Raw genomic sequence first — 26,806 nt, 5'->3', positions numbered from 1 at the left:
GCAATAGAAACAATTTAGATTTTAAAGATTTTTACATGACATACAACCTAATAATTGAAATACAGGCTGGTGTTGTAGTGGGGATTAATAGCTGTGACTTTTCACAGGGAGAGGAATATTCTATATGAACTTCTGAGTATGTTGTCACAGAGAAGGGAAACATCTGAAGTGAATAAAATGTAGCAACTGAAGAACCCATCACATAGAGCTATTTCTTGTTTAAATAATCTCATTTTAATTAGAGTCAGATCTAGAAGGATAGGAGGATTTTTTCCTATCAGAGGAAATGTAAAAGGACCATAAAACTAGGAAAGTCTTTTGAAAACTAAAGTCTAAAGATAGAAAACTGCTTGCTAATTCTTCTGCTGAATTTTCATCATAAATAATAAATTTTCACTTGCACATTAAATTTTTTTTTAATTTTACCTTTCTTGGAAGATAGTTTCTCTAATAAAAATGTGTCCAGCTAATAAAAGCCATAATGAGGGATCAAAATAGTTAATCTAAAAGAGTACTATTCCTTTGAAAAGATTTTTATGGCATTGTGCTTCAAAACAACAACAAAAAAAGGTAACTGATCAAAGATAAGATATCACCTAGGATGGATTACCTGATAGACACATGACAGTTTTGAAATAAAACTTTTCACATTACTGTTTAATCAGTACCGAATAAAAAAGCAACACAGTAAGAAACTCCATGGAAGTTATTTATTATTTAGTTATTTATTTATTTATTTATTTATTTATTTATTTATCTATTTATTTATTTATTTTAAAAATTTTATTTATTTGAGAGAAAGAAGTGAGAGAGTGAGAGAGAGAGCAGGAACTGGGGGGAAAGGTACAGGAGGGGGGAAGCAGACTCCCCATTGAGTAGGGAACCCAATGTAAGACTTGATCCCAGGACTCTGGAATCATGACTTGAGCCAAAGGCAGACATTTAACTAACTGGGCAACTCAGTTGCCTCCATGGAGGTTATTTAAAACTAGAACAGTAACATGGAGTTCCTGGGTGGCTCAGTTGTTTAAGCTGCCAACTCTTGGTTTTGGTTCCGGTCATGGCTCAGGTCAATATTTAAGGGTAGGGGAATCAAGCCCTGCCTCAGCTTTGGTGCTCAGAGCCCAGTGAACTTGAGATTTTTTTCCCCCTCCTCTTACCCCCCCTCTGCTTCTCCCTCCACCATTCTCACTCTGTGTCTAAAATTTAAAAAAATAAAATCTTTGAAAAAGAAATAGAGCTAGAACATCTCTATTTAGAAATGTTTTATTTGTTAATGGTGTTGTGTTTTGCTTATTGTGTACTGGCTACTTCAAAAATAAAAGCTAAGGGTACCTACACACTGCAAGAAAATAAATGGTGACTTAGTGATGTGAGCATTTTTTAATGTAGTCAAATCTAAAATAGTATGTATCCCTACCCTAGAAATCAACATACTCAAATTTCATTCTGTTTTGATCTTTGTATTCCAGAGATCCCAATGTATCTACACTAAGTCTTCCAACCAATTTTGACCCAAAGCAAAGCAATCCCTTTACCTATATGTTTCTGAATTATTAGGGTACTGATAGAATTTGGTAATTCTGAACACCCACTCATCATATGGCTACACAATTCTTCAATTAAAGATAATTCTACACTGAATATTAAACAAATTCTATTTAGAAAGATATAGCAATAATTAAAACTTTGAATTGTGGACTAGTGTGACAGAGAAAAAATTTGGAAAAGTGCATGTAGGCATATCTGTGTGGGTCTGGGTGCATTTACATGAAAAACTGCCTTTGTAAATAATCTTCTCTACATTTTCAAATCTGCCCTGTCCATCTTCTGCCATTCCCACTTGTAAGTTTGTTTATTTTTTTTTAATTTTTATTTATTTATTCATGAGAGAGGTAGAGGGAGAAGCAGCCTCCCTGCAAGGCACCTGATGTGGGACTCGATCCCAGGACTCTGGGATCACACCCTGAGCCAAAGGCAGACACTCAACCACTGAGCCACCCAGCTGCCCCCATTTGTAAGTTTAGATTATAAATTTTCTTGCCTTAAAAAGAAATGTGTCTCACCTGTTTTCAACTTGTTTCTTCACACTGAAATCTGATCTAAGACAAAATAAGCAGGTGTGGGTGATGGTACCTGCTAAGTTGTTTTCTAAAGGGCCTTGATGATCTTAAACAACAGTAGGTATTTTGGAAAATGGATTCTCAAGACAGAATTATTTGTGTTAGCAAACTTAAGGTAAGTCAATGATTTCGCAACAAATAACATCTCTCGAATTGGAACTATAAGAAACTATTAGTCTCTGCAGTTCTAAATTCATATTCTTCTAATAAAAATATGTCAATTCATATAGTTTGATCATTATAATATGGTGACCTATAGACTTGGATTTTTTTCCAGAATTTTAGATTGACATTTAGAGGTGGTATAGCTGAAAGCGTCCATAAATGATAATGTCTAATCACCACATGAGACAACTGAGTGCTACAGGAATGAATTGGCTTGCAGAATGTTTAAAAGTTTCCCCCGACATAATTTGAGTCAAAATCCAAGTATCCCCATTATCAAACAAATGTTTTTGCACTACATCAGTAAATGCAGTTGTGGCTGGCACCTTAATGTTTTTCATAATAACACATCAAATATCCAGTGTAGTCAAACAACTCTCGGACCATTTTAAGTATGTATTTTAGTGTAATTTGTAAATTACAAAACTTAAAGGATGAAACTGTAGGATAATAGTGTTATTTTAAGATGCTATATTTGTGATGGGTTATTACAGAATCTATAGGAAACCAATGCCCTCCAATTATGAAATGCCATTAATTTAAAGAAGATCAAGGCCACTTGGGTGGCTCAGTTGAGTATCTGGCTCTTGATCTTAGCTCATGTCTTAATCTCGGGGTTATGAGTTCAAGCCCGAGTTTGGGCTCCATTCAGGTATGGCGCCTACAAAAAAAAAAATGAAGATCACACACATTGTATCAGTTTAGTCACTTGGTATGTGATCATTTAGTAACCATATTATGTTTATAGTTGCAGAGAAAAACCACAGAACAAGACTGACAATTTGAGTCATACACAGCACATATACTACCTTCTTCCTTCTGAAAAAAACCCTAATTTCATTCAGATTATCTACCTCATGAGATATCTGACGTGAGATATATGACATGAGAGAACTTTCTGCCACCAACTCAAGAGATGGGTCTTCTTGGTCTAAAAGTAATTTCATTTCACTTCTAGTTACTTTATCAACAATATGCATGTTTCCCAGGGAGGTTCAGGAAAATGTGCTTCTGTAAAATATTCCTTCAAATCCTTAAGAAAACCAGGCTCCACTTACTAGATGTATAACTTGCAAATATTTAACCTTTCTCTGGCTTAGTTTGCAGAAATAATTTTTAAAAATTTTATTGATTTATTGAGAGAGAGAGAGAGTGAGAGAAGCACAAGCAGGGGAGGGGGCAGAGGGAGAGGGAGAAGCAGACTCCCTGCCAAGTGGGCAGTCAGACGCAGGGCTCGATCCCAGGACCTGAGATCATGACCTGAGCTAAAGACAGACTTTTAACCAACTGAGTCACCCAACAACAAACTGACATAAAATAGATAAGTGCATTTTGACATTGCAAAGTTGTACACACTTGAGGACTAGTAATGATAATAAACCCAATGGGTATCGTGAATCACAAAGTTTGGATTTATGGGCATTGGCATTCCACGACAATCTGCCTCTATCTACTAAACCAAACCCTTATGAACAAATCTAGTCTGGTCAATGCCTTTGAATAAACCATTATTAAAATTATTTGAATTATGTTACTCTCTTTGTATGGAACAGCTCAAATCACACTATATCTTTGTAAGTCATAACTGAATTAATTATAAAACTATGAAGATACACTTTTTACCATGTTCTACCCAAAATAATTCCTCTCTCAACTGGACAAAGTTTATGAATAAACACATTTGGTCTTAATCATTTATTTTCTTATAACATTGTATCTATGTTGTTAAATTATTACATTCAATATCTCAAGGCATTTTATTAAATTGCCATCTGTTAATCTATTGCTTTTCATTTTAATGGTGCAAAACTTTAAAATATTGAATTTATTAGTGGTATTTGAATACTTACATTACATATGTACTTTATATTCATATCTGCTTATTTGAATCTTAATCAGTTTAGGGAAATTTCTCAACTTCATCACCTTGAAAGCAACCATGAAAACCTTGTCTTTTTCTACTGCTCTGAATGACCATCCATTATATATTCATACATTTGGGTTAGCAGCTACCTTTATCTAATTGTTGCATCATTATAAATGTTATTATTTTCCACATAATTATGAGTTCTGTGAGTATAAATACTATGTGTTGTATCTTGCATATCCTTCTTCCTCGCAATTTGTACAAGGATTATTTTCCTGAAAAATCCCCATAGTATGATAAAATTGAGAAATTAAAAATCTTTCTCACACATTAGAGTTGCTATACTGAGATTGGAAGTGCATTCACAAGTCTTATAAATATATAAAATGATAAAGACAACATATTATACTATGACTACTTTTTTGTTAGTAATAATGAATACTGTATTTCATACACTAGTATCACTCCCCACCTCATTGTTGCAACGTAAGTTTTCTTTCTTGCATATATTATACAAGCTAAGAAGTGTATCTTCCCTTGGTTGTAGTTTTTCATTCAAATGCAAAAAAAATGCCTTTATGGTTATATGATTCTGAGTTGTTGATTTTTATAAATTGGGGTAGCCCCAAGGATCCAGATACAGAATAACTTGGAAGCTTTGTGAAATTCAGTGAGGAAGGTATTTCTCAGATCCTCTTACAAAAATATGGGCTTTTAAATGTTTTATGTCAAGCATAAGAAGGCACCCCTTCTTTTCAAGTCCTATCTACATCCTTCCCTCCTCTTGGATATGAGTGTAGTATTGTCCTCAGGCTCAGAATTATTTTAATTCAACTCTACTTATTCCTGGAAGAATGACAATCTACTTTTATATTGCTATGTCTGTTATTTTTCCCATTTTTCTCTTAACCACTAAAGGAGTGACATAAAACATATTTTAACTTCAACTGAAACAAAAAACAAAAAAAATTAAAAAATAAAACAAAACTTACAAGCACAGACATAAAGACGTGCCTGCTAAACACAAATAAGATCATGTCTTGTTCTCAAATGATGTTAATCTTGATCCCCAAATTATAAAAAATATAAAGTACTATGGAAAAATAAATACGCGTTACTCATTTAAATATAGAAAGAAATAGAAAGATTGCCACAACAAATGAGTTAAGTGGGCTTTTGAAAATATTAAATTCTCAAGTGGTAGAGATGTGTCAGAGTGACCATATTTCTGTAATATTGTATTGATATGTAAATTAAATGATCAATATAATAATGGGATTTAGTAATTTGGCTCTCCTAGTGGTCTATTTGTGTAAGTTATTTGACTTGCAAGAGAGAAAAATACAACATGTTGTCATAAATATAACATCATTTTCTAGCTCCAAAGTAATAAAGTTATTACTGATAACTATTGAATATAAGGCAAATTTAATATTTTAATAGAAAAAATTCACTGCTAAAATTTATTTCATTACTATTAACTTTACTGTTTGTTTTAAATAGACAAAATCACATATCAGTATTAACACCAAAGAGCAAACTGTTGACAGATAGCCAGGGAGGCATGCACTTGTCTTTCAAGTTAGCCAAGGCTTCCCTGAGTAGAAAATAATTGAGTTGTGACTTAAGGATGAATAAAAGCAAACGATTGGAAAGGCAAGTATTTCAGAGTGGTGAAAGTGCATGGCATTTAGGAAGTTATGAGCAAAAATCAGTGTGACAAGAGTATAGAATTCCTAGGAGAGAGAGGTTGGAATTCATTTATGAAGGAATTCTGTATGCATGCTAAATTTGGAGCTCCAAATTTGGCTGATTTTTATGTTTTGTCTTCATTTTTAAATAAACATAGATTGTTATGTTATGAAGATTCACCTTTCAGGGAATTAACTCTGGCAGCCTTTAGAAAAATAGGAATTGGGAGTGGTAGGGATACTTCAAATACTCCATAGGTAGGGATACTTCAAATACGCCAAGTTATAGAGATACTTTAAATACTCCATAAACACTCAGAGAAAGATACAGGATCACTGAAAGTGATTTTTAGAATTTTAATGTGATTTAGAATATAAAAATATTTTTATATGCACACACATATAACTAAGATAAGTCTCATAATAAAAATTATTAATCTTACTATATTTGATGTGATCTGATATTTTTCATTTGATTTTATTTTCATTTTAATAGATAATTCAATTAGATCCAGTGAATTGATTCTACAGCCATCTAATGGGTTATAATCCACAAAAAAATGCTAGCAGATTGATGATGAGGTTCTGAAATCAAATATGCTGGACAGAAGGAAAGATTTCTAAGTACAAGAAGCATAATCTTAGTAATATTCATTGAGTACTCCTCAGTTGCCAAGCTCTTTAATAAATGATCCTATTAAACTTTACAACCACCCCCCCAAAAAATAATAGACTTTACAAAACCCCCACAAGATAGTTGAAATTTTTTTTCAAGATTTATTTATTTAATTGCGGGGGGCAGAGGGAGAGAATCTTTCACGCAGACTCCTCACTAAGCAAGGAGCCCAATGTGAGGCTCCATCAGATCCCACAACCCATGAGATCACAACCTGAGCTGAAAACAAGAATCCAGCACTTAACAGAATAAGCCACCTAGGCACCCCAAGAGGTGAAATTCGTATCCATTTTTACAGATGAAGAAGCAAAGATAGAGCAAAATAAGTAACTTCTTAGGAACTATAGAGTGAAATGTTAGAGCAGAAATCCAAACTTAGGTTGCCTCACTATGTTTTATAATTATATGCTACTTCTGCTAAAACGTAACTAAAATAGGAATGGGAGATAAAGAGAGGAGTAGTAATTCACAGATAAAGATAAATGATCTGAATATAACATTTACAAAATTAGTATTTTTAATATATGTTAATATATTGGATATAGTTAAAGCCAATATTACACGGACAGTTGTAAAGCCCACCAAACAACTTGTGTAAGTTTAGAGAATGTGCAAAATATGAACTTTTCCTTAATAAAGTAGTTAGGAGTAGCTAAGCATCTTTTAGAATGCTAAATATAATATTTATTTAACAAAATCATACACACACACAAACATAAAGAAATATAAACATATTGGAAAGGTAAAGCAATTGAAGTTATCTATGTAAATGAATTATTTAAAATCAGTAGTGCTTCATAAGCTTTTCTCAAAGATTTGAATGAATTAGTCATAAATGCTTTTAACTCTCAACAATCAATTCTAGGAGGAAACAAAAATTGCTAATATATAAAAAATGTATATGTGATTAAACAAAATAGTTAATATGGATTTCCTGGGAAGGTGGCATTGCAACACTAGCTTATTTTCTTTTTAGACTAAAATGAATTAATTTATTTCCAGGTCTCCTTTTTTTTCCCCACCCAAAGAAAGTCTATGGTTGTTTTAGTAGATTTCTTTTAGAAAGATATTAGGTTTGGCATAACAAAGTGCCATATTATTTACTTGAGTGACGTGTCAGTTCACTCAATTCCAACATTAGTCGTTTAGACCCAGTACTCAGTCTGAATCCTAATTTATTACGTAACAACCAACCACAATGCAAACACGAAAGAATGCCATCTATAATGGTGAATGAGGGACGCCTGAGTGGCTCAGTGGTTGAGCATCTGCCTTCAGCTCAGGGTGTGATCTTGGGTTCCTGGGATCGAGTCCCACATCGGACTCCTTTTAGGGAGCTGCTTCTCCCTCTGCTTATGTCTCTGCCTCTCTCTTTCTATGTTTCTCATCAATAAATAAATAAAATCTTTAAAAAGAAAATAATGGTGAATAATAGCAGCAGTACTTCATCACCATATTAGGTTACACTTAGCTCATGATAGAGCTTTCTAACATTTCTCATGCTGGAAATGCACAAGTGGTAACATCCTTCAAGGTCCAACTTAAATTCCCTGTCCTCTATAAAACATCTGTGTATTTCAGCCTTTTCTTACAAATTCCTATACATTTTTGCTTATAAAACTAAAGTGAACCATATGTTCTTTTTGTGCCCTCTGTAATACTTAACACAAGTATGATCATACAGTAAGTACTGTTGAGATTTGCTCACAAACTACTTAACTTTCATAGTTAATCATGCAATTCCTTGTAATGTTTGTCCACTAGTTCAGAATTTTCGGGCATTATTGTCCAGGATGTTCATTTGCCTTTCTACTCAATTGAAAAGGAAATATATTAATCCAACCTCCCATACATAGGCACCCTCTTTCTATTGAACTAACAAGGAAGATAAAATAACATTCCAAACATTGCACGGAGCAAAGGCGAAAAGTAGGCATCTCTGAAAGGTATTTCCTCTGGACTAATGCAGTCTCTGCCCTGTAATGAGGAAGCACTCTCTAGTGACAAATGTACCCACCAGAATTAACAATGCTTTTCCTTGGCTCAGGAACAGACCAATGGCACCCATCTGCCATTTTACAGACATTTTCTTTTCACAGCAGTTTCCCTTCAGGTACAACTGGCTCTTGCTTTCCTGTTTTCCAGCTCTGGAAATATTTTATGTCTGAGATTGTTTTACATGTATAATCTCATCCAGCATGTTTCAGTTTTATAACTTGATTTATCCAGTTTTGCTTTTACCTGCTGTTATCTCTTCCCTTTGGAAGGGAGAAGGGGCCTGGATTTTTGGCCGAAATATCTTCAACCTGCCTCTCTCAAAGTAAATATGAATTGCGAAAGTAGTGTTTTATTTTGCTTTTGCGTTATGATTGAGCTATGTTGCTTCTCTCTATCTGGATGATAGAGGAGAGCAAAGAGTTAAGTATTCAGACATAAAGATAAAGAGATCCTGGGGTTGTTCTTAAGTTTAGACTTGGCTATGACTGCATCGCTTGGCATGATGTACATGTACTGAACATTTAGTGTAAACATAATTGCAAATACAAATAAGAAATCACTCTTAAAGTTCAACATAAATGTCTTGGGTTTTCTGTTTACACAGATTATTTATCTGTGTTTCTTCCCCCAAATAATGCATAATCAAGAAATAACCATATATTTGACTTGACATCAAAGTATAAGAAAAGGCTAATGAGACAAAAATAAAGTATGCTTACATTAAAAGCATATACATGAAACGACCCTAAAAGAAAGAGTAATTTGTGTAAAGGTCCAGATAAGATTTTTGTAGGCAGCTTATTGCAGCTACAGTTAACTTTAATTCCAGGTCCTTAAATGTACAGAATTTCTTCTGACAATTAAGGTCTCTAAGACTGCCAACATTTTCAGCTACATGCAGGTTTAATTTCAAGGGGATTGTCTTTACTAAAAGTGTCCTTTCTGGAGCTGATTTTATTAATCCCTGTGGGTTTTAAAGAAGGAAGTCACTTTCGATATGAGTTCAACACTTTCAGGTTACCAAAGAGGAAATCTCAAGATAATCAATTCAAATGCTCACGGCCCTTGTTGTGCTTTACAGGGTTACCCCAAGGAAGGTTCAGAAAATTAGGTAATTGACTGTGTCTTGCCTAGAGGTTTCCTCCTGGGTGATTCCGCATTGGCTTAATGTTTTCATTTATTATACTTGCTTAAAATGGATTTAAATAGGATTATATACACGTGTTGTGTTTGGTATAGGTATGAAGAATACTATTCTTTCAATTTCAACTTAATAATAACTTCAAAAAAGAGGATTTGTGAAGTCTATTATCAAATATATCTTATTAAAATTTATTCCAGTACAACATAATATGGTGGATATCAAAAGGAGAATCATATTAAAATGAATAGGTATTATTATTAATAGAACCATATTGGGCTTTCAAAAAATAGCATCTAGTAAGACCCTCTAGGATTAGTTTCAGGCCCATAGCTATTTAACATATTTATTAACAATCTGGATAGAGTGCTGAGAAGCAGATGATTCAAAATTGAGAGGAAAAGCAAATACTATGCTTGAAGATTTAAGATTCAATAAAATCTGCAGAGATTAAAAGAATGGGCGAAAGGGTACGAAGTCAGCTTTAGCACATGCATTAGTAAAGGGAGAAGCAAACATTTTAAATTGGAACTTTAAACAGCCTCCTTTTTGTGTTAGATTTGCAATCATGTGTTCTAGCTGAACAGCATTCAATATGTATATAATTAAATTATGTAATTATGCACATTGTTATTTAAGATGCATGCATATACGAGTGCCAAAAAGAGGCACTAAGCATTCAGATCTAAAACAATGTCAGAAAAGTTGCCAGAGAAGAACTATGGACAAAAGGCAAATTTTATCATAAAATGATAAAATATTCAACAGTTGGATATACAACCACAGGCATGAACTTAAATCATAAAGCAGGATTAAACCACAGCTGGGGCACAGTTCTCTTGTTCTCTATAAAGAACATACTGATGGTCTGGAAAACATATAGGGAACACCCAAAGAGAAAAATAAGTCATAAAATAAATCCTATTATGAAAAATTTAAAGAACAGAATGAGAGTGATGAGAACACAGAGATGATGATGAATAAAAAAAGTACTTATTAAGAAAAAATGCTTTGATCATTACACATAATTACCAAAACACTTATTTTAATTAAACCAAAGAAAATAGAATTTATGAAGCATTTTTAAATCAGCAAAATCCTAGATCATATGCCATCATACACATTCGTTGCTCTGGGCTTCAAGACATATTTTTATGTGGTTCTTCAGGTTCAGATTATTTTTCTATTAATTTTCTGATCTTTTACATTGTGTTTTGTTAGCTACTACTTAGGTTGTTCGAGTAAACTCACTGTAGAGTTTTAGTTTTGAAATGTCCTTTTAAGAATTCTACTTGATATATTTTATCTGGATTTTTCATGATTTTTCATGATTTCATTTTACCAAAGATTCTGAGAAAAAGAGCAGGGAAGCAGGGCTACGAAAACAAAGACAATTCATTATCAAGTCAGAAATAGAAATATCAGCCTAGATAATCTTTCACATATACGATAATGTAAACAGTGAAAATGCAGACATAATTTTCAGAAGAAAAGTTGCTATCTACTGATGTCTAATGGAAGTATTTAAAATTAGCTAGATGTTAGAAATTGTATAAGCATGCATTGAGAATATTCAGGGCTAATTAGGCATAGAGAATATTAGGGAGTGATTAGGAAGTTAATGCAAGGTATCAATTATTTTAACAAAATGAAGAGGGATATAACTGCATTGAATATAAATTGGGATTTCCAGTCTGGAAAAACTTGGTAGGTGTGCACATATTAAGAGGTGATTATGTTGAAAAATCACATTATTTTTCTAACCATATTTTCATGCTCTCTATTCAACATCTGAAGAAAGTTAGAGGGAATAAAATACTGTGCTTTAAATGTTTGTTGATTTTAAACTAACAGCTATTTTGAAAAAGGATCACTGTGATCAGAATACCTAATAACATTTAATTGTGTTATTTAAGAAGATTTAAAGAGTCTAATTTGTACACAAATAGAACACATTAGTACGTAGAAGATGAAAGAAAGATGATGGAGCAGAGATAACACAAACCCAAGGACAGTGTGGGGATTACCAGGGAGGCTCCATTTCACGTCAGAGAGTGTTACAATCTCAAGTTAACCGGGTTAGTGGTGTCGAGTGATGCATCTCTGGAAAGGCTTTGATAAACCTGAGAGAAGGACAAGTGAAATTTAGTGAGTTACCAATGATTGAAAAATGAGAGGTAAAGGCAAGCATTTTCAGTTGGAAATTAATTTAATGGGTAAAAACTTAAGTGAAGTATGTTTACCAAGTTATACGGGCTTACCATCTGACAGTATGAATAGAGACACATACCATGCAGGATGGCTTCTGTCATGTCACATGCATTCTGCAAAAAATTATCTTATATAACAATTGCAGTTTTTATGACTTACCTTGAAAGCTGTAATTTTTACCTATCTTGCCTAGAGTTTTCTAAGATATTTTCTTTCAGACTGTGACAACTGCCTTTCCTTGAAACCTAATCCTTTATACTTTTTCAGTCAGAATGTACTTTTTTCTCATTACTATTTTTTTTCCTTTTCTGGTTGCTAGTTAGCATTACTGCATCAATGAATAATTAGTTTAAAAATACCCTTTAAATTTATTCTACCTAAAATATTACCCACCCATTAAATTGGAGACAAATCTCACTATTAAGCACACAAGTCCTGCCTCCTTTATGGTCTCTGATACAAAAGATGAGATTATGATTCTTAAAATATTATTCAAAGGAAACAAAATATGTTCTCTTGTCATTAAAATCTAAATTTTCTTAAGAGATTAATTTAGTGACACTTTCTTATCTCATATTACCCTGGGTTACTATTCAACAAAAGAGTTCTTGGTTTTAATGTTGTTTTTATTGCTTAAATAAAGAACAAACATTATTATGCATAGTATTATGCATTCTAAGTGAAAACTGCTCTTAAAATAGATATGTATATTTTATACATATGTTTTTAATTTTCAGGAAGACATTTTAAGAAAATTAAGGCCCTATATAATTATATTGCTATGGCAATGATACCGGATTTCTCAAAATTCTAAATATACAGGATACCAAGTGCTAATAAGAAAATATTATTGAATAGTTTTTGTATCTCTAAGCATATCATACAACCTATGTACTATTTACAATTATATGTTAGAATGATAAGATCAGTGTATGTTAAAAATAGTGGCATTTTCGGAAAATAGTAAGAAATGCTAATAAAAATACCATAAATAAAACAAAGACAATAAGATTTGCGTTTTAGATACATAGTCACTGTTTTTTATTTTTTTATGAAAAACTGACATTTATGCTTATCCTAAGTGCATAATATTTTGTAATTTTTTCTGTAAGCAATTTTGGTGATTTTCTGTATTAGTATAAGATTAATATGACTTTTAAAATACACTGCCTGGAATTTCTGATCCAGAGGCAAAAAGCTACTTTATTTAGCTTAGCTTTACTAATTTACATAAAGTATAAATAAAAGAGTATAACTGAATTAAAGCCACTGTTTCTGCCACAAATATGTAAAGCTGAGCTAACTAGCACAAAAGGAGATGGACAATGGCAAAGACATTACCTACTATTGATCCATTTTTTTAATCACTTCTGCTTATGTATTATTTGGTAAAGTTTAATAGCTTTACTACATGAATTGCTATTTTGTATTATACTTTTCTCAAGTATTGGCTTTTTCAGAGTTGATCTTTCAAAGTATCAATAGAGTTTAAATGTTCTATGAACCATGAAATCCCATTGTAATTTATAAAATAGCACAAGAAGTTTTCTTGACCATAGCTATCAAATTTTCATTGGAGCACTGTATCCAGTGGAAGTGGAATATTCTGTATTTCTCAAAAAGTGGATAAAACTCAACAAATGTGGGTAGAGAGGGAAAAAGAGCTTTTTTCCCCTAATAGTGAAAAAAATTTTCAGTGAAAAATCTATTCATCCACTTCTATTTCTGATACTTGAAAAAGTTTAATATTGTAGGACAATGTTTGAAGATATTTGAAATGCAAAATTTACTCAACGAGACTTACTCCCCAAGGTCATGTGTCTTGCAGCTTTGCAAGATGCTGTTTTTGGCACATAGGAACCAGGGCTCTGGTACCAGCGCCTCATTAGCTTCCTCCACAAAGGGATGAATGCCCTTTCAGAAGAATTAAATGAAAAGTCAGATAAAACTAGGGCAGAAATTGCTGCCATGGATACCAAAGCTGGACTCAGTACTATACTTGCATATCTGAACAAGTTGTTGTACAAAACTGCAGGAAGAGCAGGGGGAGGAAGAAAGGAAGTGCTGCTGCCAAAGGAAAGTATTCCAAGGACATAGCAGTAAGCACGACCCTGGTTTAATTTAGCTCTTTCCCAGTCAAAGTCACCCTCACACCATTAGCATGAAGATACTGGTAATGAAGGAGACTGTTGGGGTGGGGAGGAAGCGCATCAGGATCATCTTGAGACAATCGATAGTAATTTTTACAATATTTAAATGAGGACAAAAATCAATACACCGTAGAGAGATATTCAAGCTCCCATGTAGCTAAAAAATGGGAATGACAAAACTGATAAAAATTAAATTCAAACTGTCAGATTTAAAAGATGAAGATAAAAGAGTAAAGGTTTTGCTAGCAAAAGGAGAGAGATAAATCCAAGTAATATAGTGCCCTCCTTCAGTGTAAGCCCTTTTCAAACAAGAAAAGAGGACAACCGATGCTTACAAAACAAAACAACAACAACAAATATTGGATGAAATAAATTTCATATCTTCTATTATAAAACTTATGTAATAGAACACATAGCAAATGTAAAACGTTACCACCATTTCGAGTTTTCTGGGTAAGTTTTAAAAAGGACTGAAATGTCATGCAAAAAATTAAAACAAATTGAATGAAAATAGTGTAATAAAAAACTACTTTAATGGAACTCTATCTGAAGTTGTGTATTGCTTACTTTTTATTATTGCATTCATTGAAGTAGCTACTGCATGCATTTCATGTGGCCATTAAGAAATCAGCATTTGTAACATCTGGACTGTCATCATATTCCCTAAAAACATTAAGTCACCAAGAAAATCTGCTTGACAGAATTATAGGAAACTATAGAATGGAAATAGGAAAGAAATATAAGGTTGTTATGGTGGGATGAAGGGCAATAGGGAATTCTAGAGAGAATCTCAAATATTTTAGATGTTTCTGGAAAACCTATGTTTAAAAAATGACAATGAAAAAAAAAGTGACAAAAAAAATTAAAAAAAAAAAAAAAAAAAAAAAAAAAAAGAAAAAAAAAGTGACAATGAGCTGTGTTTTGATAGATAAATATGTGTTCACCAGGCAGCCAAGGGTGGAATGGCATTCTAGAGGATATGCAATAGCAAAGTCTTTGAGGTGTGAAACAGCATAGTGAATTCAGGGAACTGCAGGCAGTATTTTATACCTGGAATATAAATTGGGGGAGTTTTAGTAACAGCATGGAGGAAAGTTTTAATTTACCTATAATTGTAATCATCTCTGCCTTCTGTGACATAAATAAACATAAAATCTAAGGAAAAATACTTACTATACAAATCATGAATCCTTTAGCACACCTGTCCAATGCATTTGCAATTCTCAACCCTCTAGTAAATAAAAGTTCCAGATCTGTGCAGTTCAATATGATAGTTAGTAGCCACGTGTAGCTATTTAAATTTAAATAAAAAATTCAGGGGCACCTGTTGGCTCACTCAGAAGACATGAGAGTCTTGATCTCAGGGTTGTGAATTTGAGCCCCATGTTGGGTGTTCAGATTATTTAAATAAATACAACTTTTTAAAAATGTAAATTAAAGATTCAGTTCCTCAGTTGCACTAGCCACAAGTACTCAGAGGATCTATAATTACAAATATGAGGTTACCATATTGGATCATGCAGATGTGGAGCATTTCTATCATCTCAGAACTTCATATTGGACAGGGCTGTCCAATTGGCATCATTGGCTATAATGTTTGAAGACCAATCTTTAACATATCTTTCTATGTGGCTTATTATTTGAGTGTTCTTGGACCATATGTGATCAGACTGGTATTTGAATAAAATAAGATAATGTATCAAAAAAGAGAGAGAGAGAGAGAGAGAGAGAGAGAGCACCACTGTTGCATAGAACAGAAAAGGTAGGTGAAGTCAGATATAAAGAAGGAAATCTCTTCATGAGTGAAGTAATGTAGGATCTTTCATGACTTACTTAGATCTTGAAACATTGTCTTATGGAGAATAGGAAGACACAAAAAATTGAAGCAAAAAGCCCAATAAAATAATTCGTGTATGAAAAAAACAGAGAGGGAGAGAGAGAGATTATAATTTATTGAACTTCTTTTTTTTTTTTAAGATTTTATTTATTTATTCATGAGAGACACAGAGAGAAAGGCAGAGACACAGGCAGAGAGAGGAGAAGCAGGCTCCATGCAGCCCCGATGTGGGAGTTGATCCCAGGTCTCCAGGATCATGCCCTGAGCCAAAGGCAGATGCTCAACCACTGAGCCACCCAGGCATCCCAATTTATTGAACTTCTATATGTGTTAGCCGCTGTGCTAGCATCGGGACCTACTCTTTGGCCACTCCCCAATCCTTACTCTTTGTGGTGCAGGCATTTAAGACTACTTTTAGGATAGGAGCATAAACTCTCACATTCCTGAGATAAAAGTTTCCATTTCTCTTCAACTTCTAGCAGAAATTTGGGAATCAGCTGCCATAAATATAGAAGAGGAATGAGACAAAACAGAGAATTTTAAGGAGGAGAAACAGTCACAAATGACAGATAAGATTCAAGTATTATAATTAAAAATCAATTGAATGTAGCTAATAAATATTCACCAGTGACATTTCCAGAATACTTCCAGGGATGTGGCAGTGCCAATACAGTGAGTTGATTTTGATTATGTAGTGTTCACTTTTGTACATTTTATAGCCACAAGATAGGGTTTTGGTACATACTAGGGATAACATACATATACACACAAATGATGAAAAGTGAATCGATTATGCTTAAGGGTATATACTTCTAGATCTATTTGAAAATAGTATTATATTGTGATCCTTTTAAATGTATATTTCATTTTGATAAGCCAATTTTAACAAATATTATGTTTTACTTTCTAATTAGCAACTGAAAATATTTATACAAGCAAGAATTCAGAAAAAACTGAAGTAAAAAATAAAAGAAGAATTAGTTTAAAAAATCTGATATCAGCACAAATCCTTCATTGTTTTGTTGTTTTCTTTGATTTCCTCAGGTGAAAAAAAAAGACAAATTAGTTCAATGATAATACACAAAAATATAGAGACAAATTTTGCCTGTTTCCCTTCTACTTGGTTTTCTGTACCTCTTTGGACTCACTACAATTATGACTAGAAAAGACCTGGGCTCTATTCACTATCTTCTGTTGCCTTCATTCACACTTCATAAAAAATTCATGCCTTCCTTTTGAAACCCCTTCATGCATAATACTAAGACTTCCCTGTGGCTGTCATCATCTAAAAGGTCCTTCCATTTTCCAGGTTTGAGAAGTGTCTGAAGGGGAAAAAACATATAGATCTAAATATAGATATAGGTGTAAAAATGGTTATAGACACAGACATAAACATCTGTCTGACAGTACTTTTTCTGCAAGTTCAAGAAAGCTTCCCATCTCTCTCTTAGGCATCTTTGGTTCTTCAACATACATTTAAGAAACTATGTACTCATAGGTAAATTTGAGACTTTTATGTAGCATAGATCACATTAGATTTTGTATCTAATTATTATTGTCTGAGAAAAAATAAAAAAATATTTACTGTAACAAGTTATTTAGCTATCATATACTACATTAATTTTTTTCTGTTAAAAATAAGCCAAAGAGATTTAATAGAACTATTTTGTTTTTATGGAGAAAATCTGATTAAGTACCTTAATAAACCAGTTCCACGACCATCTTTTCTTTATTATTATCTTGACAAAACAGGTTATTTTTGATCCGATGTCAGAAATCTGCATTGAGACTAGAAAACCTACAAAGACCAGAAGTCTTAACAACAGCAACTTGTCACTTTCAATTTGATATTATATGAGCAATATCTCAAGCTCTTGCTGATGAAAAGTAAACTTCTAGCAACATTGGTTTCTTAGATTACAAAAATTGAAAGATAGGATGACATTGTTTTTAACTTTACATAGTAGTGGTTGAAGGTGAAGAACTGAGGAAAATTACTTCTTATACTATTACTTTGTCTATAAAGAAACAATGCTCAAATTGATGATGTAGTTGTTGCTGTTTTGTTTTGTTTTGTTTTGTTTTGTTTTTCTCCTGGACAGAAAAGGAACTCATTTAAAAATTTTACTGTTTATATAGCATAGTCTAACCAAAACTCTTGGGCACAGGATTTAGCTTACAATTTATTTGCTTTGTTGCAAAAAAGAAAAAAGAGTAACTTTTCATATATCCTAGCTATTTCATGCTTGTGATCATGCTGACTCATACCTACAAGAGATAACTAATTTGTTCATTCACACATATATTCAATGACTGTTTTGAGCACCTACTATGTGCTTTTGTCACATACAAAATCCGTGACCTCTTGAAGCTCATAAGCTAGTGGTGGGGATAAATATAAAGTATACAAATACATGTAACATTCAAGACTGCAATAGACATTATGAAGAGTAAGGGGGAAGGGTCAAATTTGATTGGGTTACTTAATGCCTCTTTGTAGAAACAGTAATTAACAGAGCTGTAGATATTAGCTAGGAAAAAATAGTCAGGAGGCATATTTTCAGGTAGAGTTATAAGGCTTTATAATCTTGGCTAAAAAAATTTAGGATCTTATCCAGGTGGAGAAAAGTCACTAAATAATTGAGCATTTGAAAAACTTGATGTTGTGTATTTTATTCGATACTTAAGGAATGGTTTGACATGGTGGCCAGGATTGGAGAAGAGTTGGGAAAGAGATTAGTTCAAAGACTATTTGAATAATAGTCTAATACAGGGTTATGAAAGCTGAGATGGTTACAAATTGAGGAATCTAATTCATATACTGTGTTCAGGATGAGCAAGATTTGACAATGAATAGAAAGAAAGAAGATGAAGCTGTCAATATTGGCTTCCAGCGTTCAGAATTGAGAATTTAACTGGTTGAATAGTAACTGTCCTTACTAGAATAAAGGACAAAGGAAATTAATGTATTTTTGCAGTCAATATCATAATTTTTATTTTACCATGATTGAGATACTAGCAAGATACCAAGTGGGGATACTCAGTGAACATTTAGACATGTAGACTAGAGCTCAGATAAGGTAACTAAGCTCTTGAATATATATTTGTAAGACGTATATGGCTTTTGAGATTGTGGGAATAAAAGAAATTCATAAAACTAAAAATATAAAAAAAACTAAAAATATAGAATTATAAATGAGGAGAACGCAAAAAGACAAATTTCAAAATTAACATGACCCAACAAAAAGACATGTTAATTGTAAGATGTCAGAAAAGTTTGAGGAACAGAAAGTGGAATTGTAGTTCTCTACATTGCCTTCCAGAAAGAAGGAGCGTGAAATATTGCAATGCTATTGAGAGATTGAGGATAATATAAATGCTATCCTTTGTATTTGGGAATGCATATATCATGGTTACAATGAACAGATTTGGTTAGTTGGAGAGTTGGGGCTTTAAAAACATTACCATGAAAAAAAAATAAAAACATTACCATGGAAGTTTTCAACAACATGCAAGTTATATATAGTGTTCACTCCATTTTGCAGTTGAGAACACTGAAAAAAGTTGTTACTTGCTTATTGTAAAAAGCTAGTATTTAGATTAAAAGAATTTGCTTTTTTAAAAAGATTTAATTTATTTACTAATGAGAGACACACACAGAGGGAGAAGCAGGCTCCCTGCAAGGAGCCGGATGTGGGACTCGATCCCTGAGCCAAAGGCAGACGCTCAACCGCTGAACCACCCAGGCATCCCTAGATGAAAGGAATTTGAAGGCAAGTATAGAAGACATAAAAATTTAAGCTTATAAGCCCTAGACAGTACACTTTTCTATACTGACAGGTTCTGTCCCATTATTTACACATTTAATTTGGGCCCTCAGTTTTGACCTCTAGGTGACCTTGAAAATATCGTCCCAGATCTCTTTCAGTCTTTGCACATTCCTGCTTCTTTTTTCCCCTTGCTTCCTTTGAAGGATGTATCCTCTCTTCTTGTCTGTGACTATTATTGAAAATTCAGCTAAATCACCACCTTTCTTGAAGTGGCTGACTGTAACTGTTACTTTTGTCCTCTTCTGTGATTAGTGTCCTCATTCCAGCCTCACACAGCACCTGATACATACCTCTATGATTGTAGTCATCATCAATATGTAATATCTTGCTCATTTGCCTGCCTCCCTTATCAGTGTGTATCTTCTTATGGTAAGGGAGTGTATTTTGTTCATGCTATTTTGTTATCACTATCTTTTGGGCTACATGACATAGAGTGGATGTCAACAAATGAATGTGTGCATCATGCTTCATAAATTTACTTTTAGGATTTTTAGTATTCATTCAACTCATTGCCCACCTTCTCTATATTCATTTGTTTGTCCTAGTTCCAAGCAGAAACTATTAAAAAATTTTAATATAACCTGATGTTTTTCATATCATTTAAAGTATGAAGAGAAGGATGATATTTAGAAGACAAAATTGAGCCCAAGTATGTGTGGCATCATATTGACATGATTTATATTTGTATTCCAGGTGTAATTTTCAGAATATAATGATATTTGCCATCCTATTTACTTGCCTTGTGTTGAGAAATACAAGAGAAGTAAAATAAGATCGTTTCCCATGGACCAAAAGATACATGTCATTATTTTTTTTCTTTTTATTTGTTTCATTTTCTTTTCTTTTGGGGGGAGGAGGTTTATTGTTTAAATGCACCAATATTTCAAACAAGAAAGAAAATGATAAATAAAAGTATATTATCTTTATAATTTTAAGTTGTCTATAGACATAAGAGTTTATTAAAAATTGTTTGACTACACAGTTTACATAGATTTATTAGAATGACAAGTTAATAAATGCCTTTCTCATTGCTTCCCCACTGCATTACCTCCTTTGGGGTTTTATAAATTCTTTTAGAATTATTTTAAAATATTAATCTAAAAACATCACTAGTTCAGATAAACAACTGGTCAGTTTAGATTAACAGTTGGTTTCTCTTATTTATTGTTTTATACAACACATTTATTTATTTACTGTCTCATAGTAGAGGTGATACCTTATTATAGTTTCATAACTGCCCAGATTTTATCTCACTGTCAAAAATAGCTGTAACTTTTGGGAAAGTGTGATTTAGTTTTTAAATGTATCAACATATGTAATTTTGGAAGTCTATGTTTAAGATGACACATAATTCTGAAATTTTATGTTCAAGTATTTATGTGCTACATAAAAGATTTATCTAATGTACATTGAGTCAGGAAGTCTGAGTTTTAGTTCCAATTCTAAGGCCAACACATTTAAAACTTTAGGATAAAACAGGTAATTCTCATAGAATTGTTTCCTTTCTTTCCTTTTATAATGATGATATTAAAAAAAAATCTTCAAGTCTTCTGCAGCTCTAAAATAGCACCATTCTATGTATTAGAGAGGAAGTTGCCTCGGATGTGGCCACTATAGGTTTGCTCAAATATTACAATATAAAACAATTTTATTGGATTTCTCTCTTACAGTGATATAAGTTTTTCCTTATCTAAATGCATATTTAAAGACTCCAATTAAAAATAACATAATGTTAATTGATTTGGGTTTGGGCAAGGAAAATCAGGGTTAGTCAATGACATATTTTTGTTTTTCTTGTCTCTCAAGTGTTAAGCATATGATGAATGACCTCTTTTGCACCAAAGGTGCATCCACAAGGTAATTGGAAACATTATTTTCACTTATATATTTTTAATGTACCATATATTGTATGCCTTTGTTCAAGTATCTATATGTCTTATAGTAGGAACAGAATGACTTAAACATACAGTTGTGTAGAACCACTGTTACAGCATAAAGCTTAAAGTATAAAATGAAAGGCCAAAGTTATTCAGAAAATAACTCATCTTGTTTTAGCATGGATAATCAATAAAATTTTTTAAAAGCTAATTATACTCTCACCTCTGTCATTGTACAGAATAGAATCTGGAATCCTCTACTGGCTTAGACCTGCTACTTATCTGTGTCACTTTGAGGCAGTCTGCAGTCACATTTCTTAGTACTAATAAGCAAAGTGAGAAAAACTATGAAGAAGTAGAAAGAACTATGGAAAAAGAAATGGAAATTAAACCTGACAAAGAATTGATGAAGTATATCTGGGTACAATATTAGCTGTGTATATCTACCTGCACCTATGTGTGTGTCTCTGTGTGTAATTCTTAGCCTCTGGTTAGAGGCATGACTATAACCTGGGAGTAGTTTAATTTTACATGGGAGTTATGGCCATCACCTGACATAAATGATGGAAAATAAGATTAATCAAGAAAAAGAAAATGTGCCCCTTTAACTTCATACATAGACTTCCTCCAAATGATGTATAACAGAGTTTAAGGATGAATGAAATTAGCAATTCATGAGAAATATATATGTCAATCTATTGAATATTTATTTATTTATTATTGTTTTCAGTAATCTGTATTGTGATTCCTATAACTTACAGATTGTCAAGTGAAATGTTTTTGTAAATTATGGACTGTCAAAAGTGTTGCTAACTATGAAATAATAATTTCTCTGTAAATAAATACACCAGAACAGGCTAAGGAATTTAGTGAGTGATAAGAAATCTTATTTCATATAAATATACATGCATTGAATATCCACAATGTAGAAGGCACTCTCCTCTTTTCTATGGACAAGATTTCTTTTACTCTTGATTCAATTGGAGATGCCTTTTGTAAAAGTAATTTAAAAATGTACATTTGTGGGGTACCTGGGTTGTTCTGTCCATTAAGCATCCAACTCTTGATGTCAGCTCAGGTCTTGATCTCAGAGTTGTGAGTTCAAGCCCTGCATTGGGCTCTATGTTCTACTTACAAAAAAAAAAAAAAATACATTTGTGCTTAATTTTTCTTTCTGAGTAGAGAAAGATAAACACATAAAAGCAACAGGTAACTACAAAGAATTACAAAAATAATGTATATTTGTTAATTGTACAAATTCTGAGAAGAAAAAATACATTATTTATAATCCCAATATATAGAGACAAAACTATTAAAAATTTATATATGTCTTCAAGACATAAATAAATACAGGTATGGCTTTGAATACAAAGACATTTATACACAATATAAACCTGTGACCATATGATATATACTATTTATAATTTGCTTTTATTGGTCACTAATAGTCTGTAACTACCTTGTGTGAAGATTGTTTTCTGTGTCAACTTGATTGAGCTGAGGGGTTCCTTATATTTGTGGTTATGTCTGTGAAGATGTAGCCAGATGAGATTAACATTTGAAGAAGCGGACATGGTAAAGCAGATTTTCCTCCCCAAACTGAGTAAATCATCCAATCTGTTTAGGGCTTAAATAGAACAAAAACATAAAGAAAGGAGGAATTCATTCCTTTGACTTCCATCCTGTTTGCTAGAGCTGAGAAAGAGGTCTTCACCTGCCCTGGGACTGGGATTTACATCATTGGCTCTTCCGGTTCTCAGGCTTTTAGACTTGGACTGAAAGGACAACACTGGCTTTCCTACGTTTCCAGATGACAGATTGTAGGACTTCTCAGCCTCCATAAACATGTAAGCCAATTCCTCATAATAAATCTTTCTCTTTCTTCTTCTCTCTTTGCTTCCCCCTTTCTCTCTGTCTCCTACTGGTTTTATTTTTCTAGAGAACCCTAAGATACCATGCAATAGAAAAAAATCTACTTTTATGTAAACATCTTATAGACTTACCATAATTTCATTTTTCATATTCCACTCTAAATATATATATTTTTTCTCCTTGCAGTTACATTTCTGCAAATGGAAAATGTTTATAATAGCTTGCCTTTAGGATCATTCCAAGTTATCCTCCATGATTGTGATAGCATTATAAAACAAAAGTCATTGTATTTCACACAAAACCAGTTTCTATGTTGTAATTCTAAGAATCAAAATCACTATGCTTCAATATGACTCTGTTTTCATTGAAATTTTCATTGTCTGCCTGTCAAAATCAGTATTATTCCTGAGCTCACCATGAAACTTGGAAAAATAATTCCTTTCTTTGACTTTGCTTAAACTTTGCGTATCAGGGAGGGGGGGCTTCTTATGCTCTTTCCTGATAATATTTTAGATTCTTCCTGACAACACACAGGGGCCATATCACACTATTAATTATGTGTTTGGGACCTTACTTATTCCTAGGAACTGACCAGAAGCTGAGGATTGAGTGGTACCTACATCCCTGAATTCTGCATCAGCCGCGCTTAGTTCATTCATGTGGATACATTCAACAAATGTTTCTGGCTGAATACTTTGACACTGAGGAATGACGCCCTCTGCCCATAGAGAAAACTCTGAGATTGTGAGGAAAAAAATTGAGTGAGAAGAGTCGGTTCTTTATTTTTATTACAAAGCTCAAACCAATATTAAGTGGAATGCCAACAGGGCATATACTATATAACAGAAAAGGGCATCAGTGCAGGTCTACATTATTATGAAATAAATAAAAGGCAGTTTTATTCACACACACACACACACACACACACATAAAGAACTTGTGAAATAGGCTTTACACAACTGACCCAAAATAAAAATGAAAAAGCCCAAATGTTTGTAAGGCAAATATATTCAATCTCCCCAAGATTGCTGACTACTCATCTGACACATCCTAGAAGGGAAGGGCTTTAGGTAGGTCAAATTAGAGGCAGAGGCTGGGCTGGATGGAAGCCAATAACTTGTATTATCAAAGTGAATATTACTATTTTCACTGATTTCAGAAAAAATAGATGGCTAATATGTATACTTTGTATAATAAATCTTAATTTTTCCTAAAGTATTTGTAATATGAATAAGAGGCAGATGTCTACATGACTAATCAGGGAAAAAAACCTAACAGCAAAAGGCTTTATTAGTTATTTTAAATTTAGGTTGTGAAAGTTTAGAAATTAAAAGAAAAAAATACTTTTAGCATGTTTGTGTTTCCATTTGATTCCTAAGTAATTTTTAACTGCATTAAGCTTTTCGTGGTTAACAATCCCAGAAAGATATATTGCTTACTCAGATTTGCTTCTGAATAATTTCTGATAAATAAAAGACTGTAATGAATAATTTGAAGATATCTACTTAATAGATGATAGTTTTCTAAAATTATTACCATATATTAGAAGGACAAATATTCTTACTTTTATGAATAAGACAGTTCTGAGTAATTTCAAAGGCCAGAGCATTAAATTTATTTATTGTAAATATCTATATATAAATATACACACATTCATAACTATAATTTAAATAATCAAAGAATGAATAAGACCCACAAAAAACAGTTTATATCATTCTTCCTAGGAAAGGTTTATGGAACTGTGCTTAAATAGTCAAGAACTACATAAACCTTAGCACTTACTCAGTATTTAAATTAGTTTACACATTTATTGTACACTAAATACATGATATTGTAATAAACTTAAATGAGTAAGAGTAAGTTAATTTAGTTGCCATATAATTGTCTCAACAAGGAAAACATTAAATGTGCTTTATTGCCCAAATTTATACATTAAACTAGCAAAGAATTTGAACAATTAACTGGTGTTTAATAAAACAACTATAGTGAGTTGATTGGATATCAATTAATTGCCAAAATTAGCATGTTAATTAGTATTTATTTTCGTATAATGGTAATTATCTAGGAGATTGTTAATTGAAATACGTTAAGCTTTTCTTTTCTAAGAACAGAATTTTATTGATAGCCTTACTTTTAGTAATATTTATATGGAAACAAAATGGACATACTTTATACAATAAAACTCAAGTACTAACAAATGAATTAATATTTAACCCCTTTAACTTACCGAACCTACTTAAATATATGCTATGTGGTAGTAATTCCATCTCTATTGTTTATAAGATAGGCTCCTTTTAGTAGCTCATCTCTCCCAATGCGTAACACTTTAAAAGGTGTAGTTAAGTTCAAAGAGAGTAAAGAGCAATATTTGCTGTTCTTGCTTTGATCCAACTTGGATAACTTGTCCAATGGTGCTGATCAGTTATTCCAATTAATCTTAATATCTATGTTATCACACAAATTGTTCTCATCTGTAATTTCTAAGTACTCATCACTGTGAGGATGGATGGACAGATAGATGGATAGAATAGAGAAAGAAATAATGGACATATATATATATATATATATATATGGAGAGAGAGAGAGAGAGTGTATATATATATTATGTATAATTACTTGTTCAAAAATATATGAAAGAGTTTTTACAAATCGTATGAAATTATCACTCAGTACATTTTTGTTGACCTGTTCAACAGAAACTTTTGAACTTACGAATGTTTCTGATCATAGCACTCCTCTCTTTTTCTAAGCCTATTTTTATTTTTTTAATTATTTCTTAAATATTTTATGTATGTATGTATGTATGTGTGTGTATGTATGTATGTATGTATTTTACAAAGGGAGAGAGAGTGAGCAAAAGCAGGCAGAGCAGCAGGCAGAGGGAGAGAGAAAAACAGGCTCCCCACTGAGCAGAGAGCCCCATGTGGGACTTGATCTCACGACCCTGGGTTGATGACCTGAGCCGAAAGCAGACACAACCTACTAAGCCACCCAGGCACTCCATCTAATCCTATTTTTATTTTTTATTTTTTAAGATTTTATTTATTAATTCATGAGAGACACAGGGAGAGAGAGGCCGAGACAGGCAGAGGGAGAAGCAGGCTCCATGCAGGGAGCTGATGCAGGACTCGATCCCGATCCCCCTGGGCTGAAGGCAGTGCTAAACCATTGAGCCACCCGGGCTGCCCTAACACTATTTTTAAATAAAACTTCCTTCTTCTGAGTCTTTTCTGGTTCTCATAGGTCTTTTTATCCATGAAGACTTCTTTATTCTGCTGAAAATGTCTTAAATTCAATGTAGGGCAAGAAACAAAACAAACACAGATCCTACAGCCACCATCAACAATAAGAACGAAAATCAAATCTAC

At 32.8% G+C, this 26,806-nt stretch overlaps 1 long non-coding RNA gene across 5 annotated transcripts in view; it reads left to right on the top strand.

The window, feature by feature from the left end:
- The window catches only part of LOC102155857, a 119,419-nt gene extending 93,235 nt beyond the window's left edge, over positions 1-26,184 (top strand). For 3 of the 5 annotated variants that reach the window (XR_005376353.1, XR_005376352.1, XR_005376355.1), the window contains 3 exons: positions 21,496-21,546; positions 23,260-23,413; positions 24,023-26,184. This is a non-coding gene — a long non-coding RNA (uncharacterized LOC102155857). The remainder of the gene's footprint in view (positions 1-21,495; positions 21,547-23,259; positions 23,414-24,022) is intronic. The other 2 variants (XR_005376356.1, XR_005376354.1) reach the window with 1 other exon arrangement.
- The last annotated feature ends 622 nt before the right edge of the window (positions 26,185-26,806 follow it).

The sequence above is a fragment of the Canis lupus genome, chromosome 22 (assembly GCF_011100685.1).
Source record: "Canis lupus familiaris isolate Mischka breed German Shepherd chromosome 22, alternate assembly UU_Cfam_GSD_1.0, whole genome shotgun sequence".
Classification (NCBI taxonomy): domain Eukaryota; kingdom Metazoa; phylum Chordata; class Mammalia; order Carnivora; family Canidae; genus Canis; species Canis lupus.
This window is presented reverse-complemented; position numbering and strand designations above follow the sequence as displayed.